The following is a 9462-nucleotide window of genomic DNA, read 5'->3' on the forward strand; positions in this document are numbered from 1 at the left end:
AGATAAGACCAAGTATTTAAAATAAGGTTTTACTCTTTCTCTAAAATTTTAAGGAGAAAATCCTTTTTGAGCATCCTTGTGTATAAACTACTGAGCCATGCTGAGCGAATCCTTCTAGTGAATCTAGCTTAACAAGTTTGAAACATTCTCCGAAGCTTAGTTGCTATTATAAGTCAACCAGAGTCTGACTGTTACGCTTCCAGATGACGACTCCCCACAGAGCTTTGTAGTCTATGGCTTTTAATTTGTCTGCAACCGCCTTTCCTTCCCACCTGCTTGTCATTTGTGGATTGGGAGTTGTTGTTGTTGTTGTTGTTGTGTTATGCTAGTGATATTTTGTTTATAGATTCTAAATCAAAGCCATGCAAAATTCTGTTGGCTTTACTTTCAATAGAGCTAAATTGATTTCATCTCATTGTTAATATCTTTTTCTAAATATGACTTAGACCTGCTATTCTCTTCCTGTGATTATGAGAGAGGTGTGAATGTGAATCTACCCAAGACGTCGTGTCAAGGTCCTACTTTAATTCCTTCCAGATGACTCACCTACTGGTAGTTGGCCAATCCGCATCTCCAAGTGTATCTCCTTGGTGATGGTTCAGTAATAGTTCATTTTTAATGACAGGGCCAAAAAGTACGGGGTGCCCCAGACTGACATTTTCCCTGCTCCAGTTTGTATCCCTATTTCGTGGATTTTTTTTTGAAACTTAATTGCTAATGACAATGACCCCTCCCCACCTTTTTTGTGAAGAAGATGTCATTTCTCTGTTGGAAACTTCAGAGTCTACATGGAGACTCTGCCATCCAGAGCATCAGACCAGAATACGCTTTTGAGAAAACTGGCCTCATCTACTCCAGGAAGACACTCTTATCCTGTCACTGTATCCATAAACAAGTGCAAGCAAATATTTATAGGAAATACACTAAACGTCTATCTGTATGATACCAAGAAATCTATCTGAGCTGACTTTTCATCCTGGACTAAATATTAAGTTTGTAATCATATGAATAGAAGTACCAGAGTGACCCAACCCCAAATCACACAGGCACATGTGCAGGTGCATATAAACACACACACACACACACACACACACACACACACACACACACACACGTGCATAGATTGCTTAACAGAGGGCATTGGACTATATTAGCTTTTTCATTAGGGAAGGGAACTGATATCATTGAGCATCTACCGAGCATGTCTCAAGCTTGCTGGCAGGTACTTTAACCACATTATCTTCATCACAGTCTCACTACAGCTGTGATTTCTCTGAGGATAAAACCAGGGATCAAGGATCAATACAGCTTCTCTAAATGGTGTAGATACTGAAGATAAAAAATGTCTTTCTTTTTTGTGTCTCATTTTTTTAAGCCAGCATGCTAATGACAGCTTGTGAACTGATGGCCTGAATAACTAAACTATATATATACACTTTTCTGAGTAGTAATATTAGATGTTGAAAAAAATTACAATTAGTTTTACGTATTGTACACAGAACATAATATACTCTTCCCACAGCTGGGAATTTAATTTATGGGCTCAGTTTTTTCATTTCCACTTTTAAAGAGTTATTAGCTAATAACCTGTTAGATTTAGACCATGTGGGACATTCAAAAGAACATACATAGTTCATAGTGTTTCAACTCTAAAGCAAATGCCATTATGAAATTAAATGTTCCCATGCAATGTCCAATAGATAATCAGGTTTACACAAAAAAAGATATGACTTTCTAAAATATTCTTCTTTATCACACTTACTAAATCATAAAGTATTTCCATAAATCATCAAAACTTAATACACCATCAAATGAAGAATAAGGAATGTGAAAAAAATTGCTGATGGAGTAGAGCAATATTATTAAAGGCCTCCCTTAATAAAATCCCTGGAGTTATTTTATTACTTCCAATTTCATTAATTGCTAAGTGTCTTTGGTTAGATCTTGCACCTGAGGTAATTAGGTAAAGGTCACAGATTACAAATAAAACAAGCAAATATAAATTACCTCTCAAGACTTCTTCCATCTGTATTGTGAGTGTATTTCTAGAGCGTCTCTCCAACACAGGTATTTTGAAGAGAAATGAGAAAAGTTCAAACAATTGTCACTCTTAAAAAGGCCATGTGAATAGAACAATACACCTGGAAAATATTTCAAGACAAGTGGCTGGTTGAAGCTAAATAACTAGTAAAGCAAATGGAAAACAATAGCCATGAAGTTTAGTGTAACTGAATCTTAAACTTGAATTCTATCATTCTCAGAAGAATGTGTTGGAATACTAAGGACAATATTTCTTAGTAAAATTGAATCCAAACACTTTTGGTCTGCTCTTAAAGACTGAAGGAGTTACAGCACTCTAAACTATGCTAAATCTATAAACTTGATAGAAGAGAGAAAATATCAACTTTTTGGAGGAAAATCAGATTTTAAATAGTCTACCCATGATTCTGTGAATTCTGTAAATACCATATTCAACATTAGTTTTGCCTCTCAACTACAACTCACAAAGGAGTTAGAATCTTCATGCATGGAATAAGGAAATTCGATGTGAAAGAGAGAGCACCCATAAACAACTAGTCAGCCCTAGGTTCAAAGAAATTTTTTCAAATGTTTGAAATCACTCATTTCTCTTGGAGGAAGCAAAAGATGAAAATTTCTTGCAATTTATTTTTTGCTTATCTTTAGTGGTCCACAGTAAATAGCCATCAAAACCAAGATTTGGCTGAGGGAATATAAGTGTTTGGAATAATACTCATGAAGAAGTCTCACAGAGCTCTATAGTACAAATACATTTTTCTCTCCTCCCTCCCCACCCCCCATTAAACTCTTGTCTCTCCTAAAACATGACTTTCCTCTGAACAGGCAACTTCATCAGACTTCATTCAAAACTAAACCTGAACATGAATTACCTTAAGTGAAAGTGTAAATATTCTTTCAAATACATTAACATGTAAGGAAATATTTTGATGTTCTGAAAACTTTCATTAGATCATGTTTCAAGTGTGGAAAAACTGATGCTTCTAACATTTCTATTTATGTCCCCATTTTCATGGTGGGGCTCAGATGTAGTGATGAGCTGCCCGATGTGGCTTTTTCCTCACAGAAGCAAGCTGAGGTTTGGCATTTCAGAGCTTCAGTGAGAAGCCAATAGAACACTCACTCCATATGTGATAAACTACTGCAGAAACTTGTTTAAGGCAACAAAAGGCTCTTCCTATTCTTAAGGATCTCACAATCCAGTGAGGAAATACAAAACCAATGTGATATCATCTCAAGACATAACTGTTAGCAATATTTAGAATATGAATCAGAGATGTCAGAAATGTTTTAAAGAAGCAGTTGTTAAGATACTTCATGTATTGTGATTCTACTTGATGAATTATATTTAGAAATATCAATTAATGTAAATGTTATTTTCATTGATTACACAGGGGTTAAAAGGTCAGATAAGGCCCTGTAATATTTTTGTTTATATGTTTGGTCTATAAGAATAATCTCAGTTCATTCAGCAGCAGAAGATCTCATCTACAAACTTGCATATTGGGGGATAGTTTTGTTTCTGAGATAGTTAGCTATGCTGATGCAAACTAAATCTTGTAGGTTCTAATATTCAAATAATTTCTTTTGAAAGGAGTAGTTGTGAATATTTGTCTACAGTATTGTGAGGCCTATTTACATTCTTCTGCACCAACCACATTCATGGAAAATCCAAACCGGGGTGATTGATTTATGTTCTACAAATCAGGTCTGGAAAAATAAAGGGGCTTAGTCAGATGGTATAGCGGGAACAGCATATTGTCAGAACTATAAAATCTGGATCCAGCAAGAAAACAGAAGACAGTTTTGTGGCCAATAAAGAGCAAATTCACATGATTGCCTGTATGACCTCATGGAGGAGTATCTGGGTCAAGTCATAGGCTCTCAACTAGAATAATGAAATTGAGAGTACTTTGAAAATTATAAAAGAAGGACGGCCTAAGCAGTGGAGCTGGCTAGAGCCCCTGCAACTTATTTGATCCCAGTAGCAACACTCAAAAGTGATGATTTTGTTCCTCTCAGAATAATGGACCTAACGTGTGTGTGTGACTGTTATTTGACATGCAAGAAAGAAAAAGAACTTTCTCAAGAATGTTATGGACTGATACTGATAAAGATGGAGCTTTTCCAAAAAAGAGAAACAGATAAAACATGGCATCAGAATAAGAATCCACCTAACCAGAGGTCTGAATTCAGAAGTCAATAAGAACATTCTCTATATCCTGGAATGGCATTAAATGCTCCAGTAAGAAGCCAAGTGTTCACTCCATAGCCAGGAATAATAAACCATTCCCACTTTTGTACATATAAGAATCACCTGGAAGCTTAAGTTAAAATGTGCTTTATCTGGCCCTGCCCCAATAGATTTTCATCTGTTAGGGGATTTCAATGCCTGTAGTCCCCTGACCACAACTTGAAAATCACTGAATCCTGGTCCCTCAGGTAGAGCCTTCAAGGCTCTTATTTATTGCACAATTCTTAATAAGCAACTGTGTGGAAACTCTCTTGAGGGGAAGCCTAGTTCAGCTTTGTGTTCCACAAATTATTTAGACTTGGATGATGTCCCAGATGATATCTGTTAAATGGATGAACAAATCAATGAATCCCAAACTAAGAAATATATTTTAAAATCATCTGGTGACATCCAATTTGCCTGTATATCTATTCTCACAATAAGATAACTAGTTCTATTTGAGGTTTTTTTGTTTGTTTTTGAATAGTTTTCAGCTCAGTGAAAAGGCACTGCATTAAGTGTATTTGATTGTGGTCAGAACAACCCCTTATATATGCAAAATGCTTGAAATTTCAATAGCACTTTCATGTTCTAATTTAATAATTATCCTAATTTAATAATAAAAAAATTAAGAAGACTAACACATTGTTTTTGCCCTCAGGAGACTATAATTTAGTGACAACATATGAAGGGAGAAACACATAAGAAATACGAAATATGTAATTGGAAGCCAAGTTGTGTGATTTCAAACTATAAATAACTGAATGCTTCAGAGGAAAAGGGATCTCAATGGGACCTGGAGTAATTAATGAGGACTTGGGAAAAAAGGTAGGACTTCTTTCAAGGATACATTTGATTTAGGTCATTAAAGGAAAAACAATACATGTGGGAGAAATAAGATGAGTGGGAGCAGGGAGACACAACAGGCCTTAGAGAAGGCCTCTGGACGTTAAGGATAGATATCTAAAGCATGTCCATTTCCTAAGGAATTAATTAGGGAAGACATCTAGTCCTTTAATATTTGCCACCACCAATAAAGCCCCAAGTAAGGGAAAAAAACCAATGAAGTCAACTTATTTTTTGGTGAGAAAATATCCGCCCATATACTATGTGAATATGAAGAGAAATAAAAGTTTCTAGGTCAGCCTGTTTGTTTTCTACACTTTGTGAACTTCACTTACTATCTATAGAAAATATACTATACTGTTTGTCTTATAAGTGTTATAATTCTAAAAGTGTTCATATAGTCTTGATAATCCAAGTGAAAAAATATATGTGTATACATATATATTGTTTCTATATTATATTGTCACAATATATTTAAAAGTATATATACCTATGTATATTCTTCAAGGGTCCGTAACAATTCTGGACTTATCAAATTGTGATAAACATAGAGATCAGAGCTAGCTCAGGGACCTAGGCCCTTCATGAACTTAAGCTTCAAGATTAAATATAAAATTGAAAAGCATGTAGTGCTTAACTTTAGATTACTTCTGACAACACCATAGACTTGCATGTTGCTTATGGTATGCTCTGAATGTACTGGCTTCCTTCTATCAGTTTTAGAAAGTTGTATGCTGACTCACTTTATCACCTGGAAATTAACTGCTGTGTCCTTGTGAGACAAAGACTCTTCTACAAGAAAGTGCAGTATTGTGTGTGCTGCTGTGAGAAAATGTGTGTGTGTTCCAATATGTGTACTGTGAACAATAAAGAATCAAACTGAAACATCTGGCTCTTTAGCTTTTTTTTGTCCTAATTATTTGATTTTTGCTCTAACTTAACCCGAAACCACTTGCCTAGAAGACTTCATTTTAGTCCAGTGGCATTCAACATGATCTACTGAGGGTTTGTTTGTTTGTTTGTTTGTTTGTTTGTTTTGAGAGGATTAAAAGTAATACACAGACATTTCCCGTTTCAATAATAAAATTAATGTGTATTGGATGGAATAAATATAACTACCTGATCAAACTCATGATGTCATTCATATCAATGAGTTCACTTGATGTTGATACAAAACAAAAACCATGAGGGCTAAGTAAGCTGAAGTTTGAGCAACACTGTTTGAAGTAATTCTTTCAAATGTCTCTAACTGTCCCTTTTTAAACAATATCAAAGTAAACTCAAATACTTGTATGTTATTGTAAAGCAGATTGCTCTATTACCTTTTAATTCCAAGTAATCTCCAATATACCTGAAATAGGGCAAAAATACACAGACTATAAAGTTCAGATCTGTGTGAAAGTGGGTTTAGTTAGTCCCTAGGGCCACCATTCTAGTGAACAGACTCCATTTGATGAATTTCATTTTGGCATGTGAAAGGAAATGCTTGCTGAAGTAAATCTCAGGCTTTGCTTGAATGACCTTACTCTTCCACAGTTGGAGAACACAGGGAAAAGAAAATAAAAAATATACTTGAAGCTCTGTAGCATTCATTGAACAAAAGAGGATTCTTTGAGTCTCTTTATTCAAGAATAAAACATCCTTGCCACCACTAACACTACCTACTTTTCAAAGTATTTGTTCTTATATATTATGTATAGTACTTCCGGCCTATATACATTTTTCTCAATCCCTCCAGGTAATTAGTGTAGTCAGATTATACCAAGTAGCGTATCCGTCTTTCTCAGAACTCCTGAAAATGCTGTAAAAACCAATGAGGACATGTGTTTGCTCACTGTGGTCAGCAAAGTACAGTGACTAGCACAGGGCCTGGCATATGTATAATGAATGCTCCACAAATATCTATTAATGGATATGTATGAATGTGTTTATTAATGAACTAAATTTAATGAAAAGAAAGAATTTTATGCCACAGATAATACCTATTAAGTTTATAGGTTGCATATACACACTAAAAAGTCCTAGACCTCCTAAATCTCAAACACCATCCACTTATTTATATTAATCTTAAAACATGTTCAATTTCATGATTAAATACTATTTTGTCTGACATGAAAATCCACTCAGTGCTCCATGTGTCTACCCCATCCACTCCACATAACTGCCAACTCTGCCTCAAGATTTGTTATCAAGGTGAGATAATGGAGATGAATCTGTGCAAATAGATTTGCATGGTGGGCAGCAGCCACTTGTGGAGGCTTGTGCTCCATCTCCTCTTTAGCCCCCATTTTTCAGCACAGCTGTGGTGGACAGCTCCTCACACAAGGCTACTCTCCCATCTCCAGCAAACCAGAGTGATTGCTTTTCTTTGTCACAGCCTTCTCCAAACCTGCGGAAACTACTCAGCTTGAGCAGAGGTTGCCAAGGATTAGAAAGGAGTTAATGCCTCTTCAGAGAGGGACAAGAAATGATGAGGGGAACGTGAAGGAATCAGTGAGAGAAAAGAAATGATGGATAAATGTTCCACCCTCTCTTCAGAATATTTCTGAAGCATGGGTTCTTTAGGTCTTCAGCATGGTGGAGCCTCCATTTTCCATACTGTAACCAACTCAAAAACATACCCTTCATTAACTTTTCTACATTCCTCGTCGCACTTTCCCAACTTTCTCACTTCTGCTTCCTGAATTTACCTCCATATGATTCTACCCAGTTTCTTGTCTGATGCTTTGCTTTAGATACCATTCAGTGTATAATTTTTTTAAGTGGATGTCTAATGAGCAGTAGGTTAGATGCTATCATAAGAAAATGACACCAAGAATAGATATGATTGTGTTTCCAACCAGAGACGCCTTTCTAAGATCCCAAAGAGCTAACATTGCATGTGTATATCAGTTATTACACCTCTACTATAGCAGTTTTATGGTTCACAAAAAAGCTGCTTTTCTGTATTACTGAAACATAACAGATCCTATCAATTCACTTTTGTCCCCTCATTCTCTCTTATGTAATTTGTAAGTATGCAACTCAACATAAAATCATTGAATCTATAAAATGGAGAAAGAAACACCTAATTTATTCATGCACTGAGGATTAAATTAAATTATACACAAAAATAGTCATAAGATACATGGCCAAGGATATGTACTCAACACTAACAGTTACTAATCAGACTCAAAACAAAGAATTTCAACCATATCAAGTTACAAATATTCACTAAGAAATGCTGTGTACAAAGGCACTTTCCTATGTGCTAGGATGAGACAAAAAGGCAATTAAGAATTATTGTAGAGCAGTAATTTACAAAGTGGCTGAAAAGACCAAATGCAAACATTTAAAATTTAGGTAATAGCACAAGATTTAACTAGCAGTTCAAAACGCCAAGAAAAGGAAAAAGGAAATGCATGGTGAATTCCCCAACTATTATGGTTGCAAAAGAAGTTGGAAAGAGAGAGAAAGTCCTCCAGGCTAAGTCAGCAAGAGCAGGCCTTGGAGAGGCAGTGGGATATCTGCTGAACATTCAATAGGAGTAAGATACGAAAGAGCAGAGAAGATATTAGGTGGAAAAGACAGGAAGGGAGGCATTCAAAACACACCTGAACAAATGAGAAGGCATAAGACAGTGTGGATACAGAGAAGTGTGGTAGAAACAATGGAAAATTCACTTGTTTGCAATAGAGTATAAAGAGCAAAATAACAGTCTAAATCAGGTAGTGCTCATTCAAAAATGGAATTTTGTTGGGCTGTTTTCTTTCAAACAAAGAAATCTTTAAAATATCAGACATGAAAATAATAATACCATTATGGATTGAATATTTGCGCCTGAAATTCATATGTTGAAATTCTACCCCCCAAGGTGACGGTATTTGAGGGTGGGGCCATGAAGAAATAATTAGGTCATGAGAACACAGCCTTCATGAATGGGATTCGTGCCCTAATAAAGAGACCCTACAAGCTCCTTTGCACCTTCTGTCAGATTAGGGCCTAGCAAGGCCACCATCTATTAAGGAGACATCCCATCTCTCAGTACCTTGATCTTGGACTTCCAGACTCAAGAACCATGAGAAAGTGTTTAAGCCACTTAGTCTATGGTTTTCTATGATAGTAGCCCAAATAAGCTAAGACAAATACTATTTTGCTCAACTTGTTTCTGGTTTAGAATAAATAGAAAGTAAGCAGAATGATAGTACTCCCTTTGAGCCTGACTTTAAATTATTCCAAAATAATATGTCTATTACAAAAATTTTAAATGTTAATAATGGATGTTCAGGAGGATAGCAGTTTGATCTAGAATGTTTCCCCTGAGTCCAAAAATTATTTTGACATGTATAGTTTTTTTAAGAAATTAA

Source organism: Suricata suricatta, chromosome 15 (assembly GCF_006229205.1).
Source record: "Suricata suricatta isolate VVHF042 chromosome 15, meerkat_22Aug2017_6uvM2_HiC, whole genome shotgun sequence".
NCBI classification, from domain to species: domain Eukaryota; kingdom Metazoa; phylum Chordata; class Mammalia; order Carnivora; family Herpestidae; genus Suricata; species Suricata suricatta.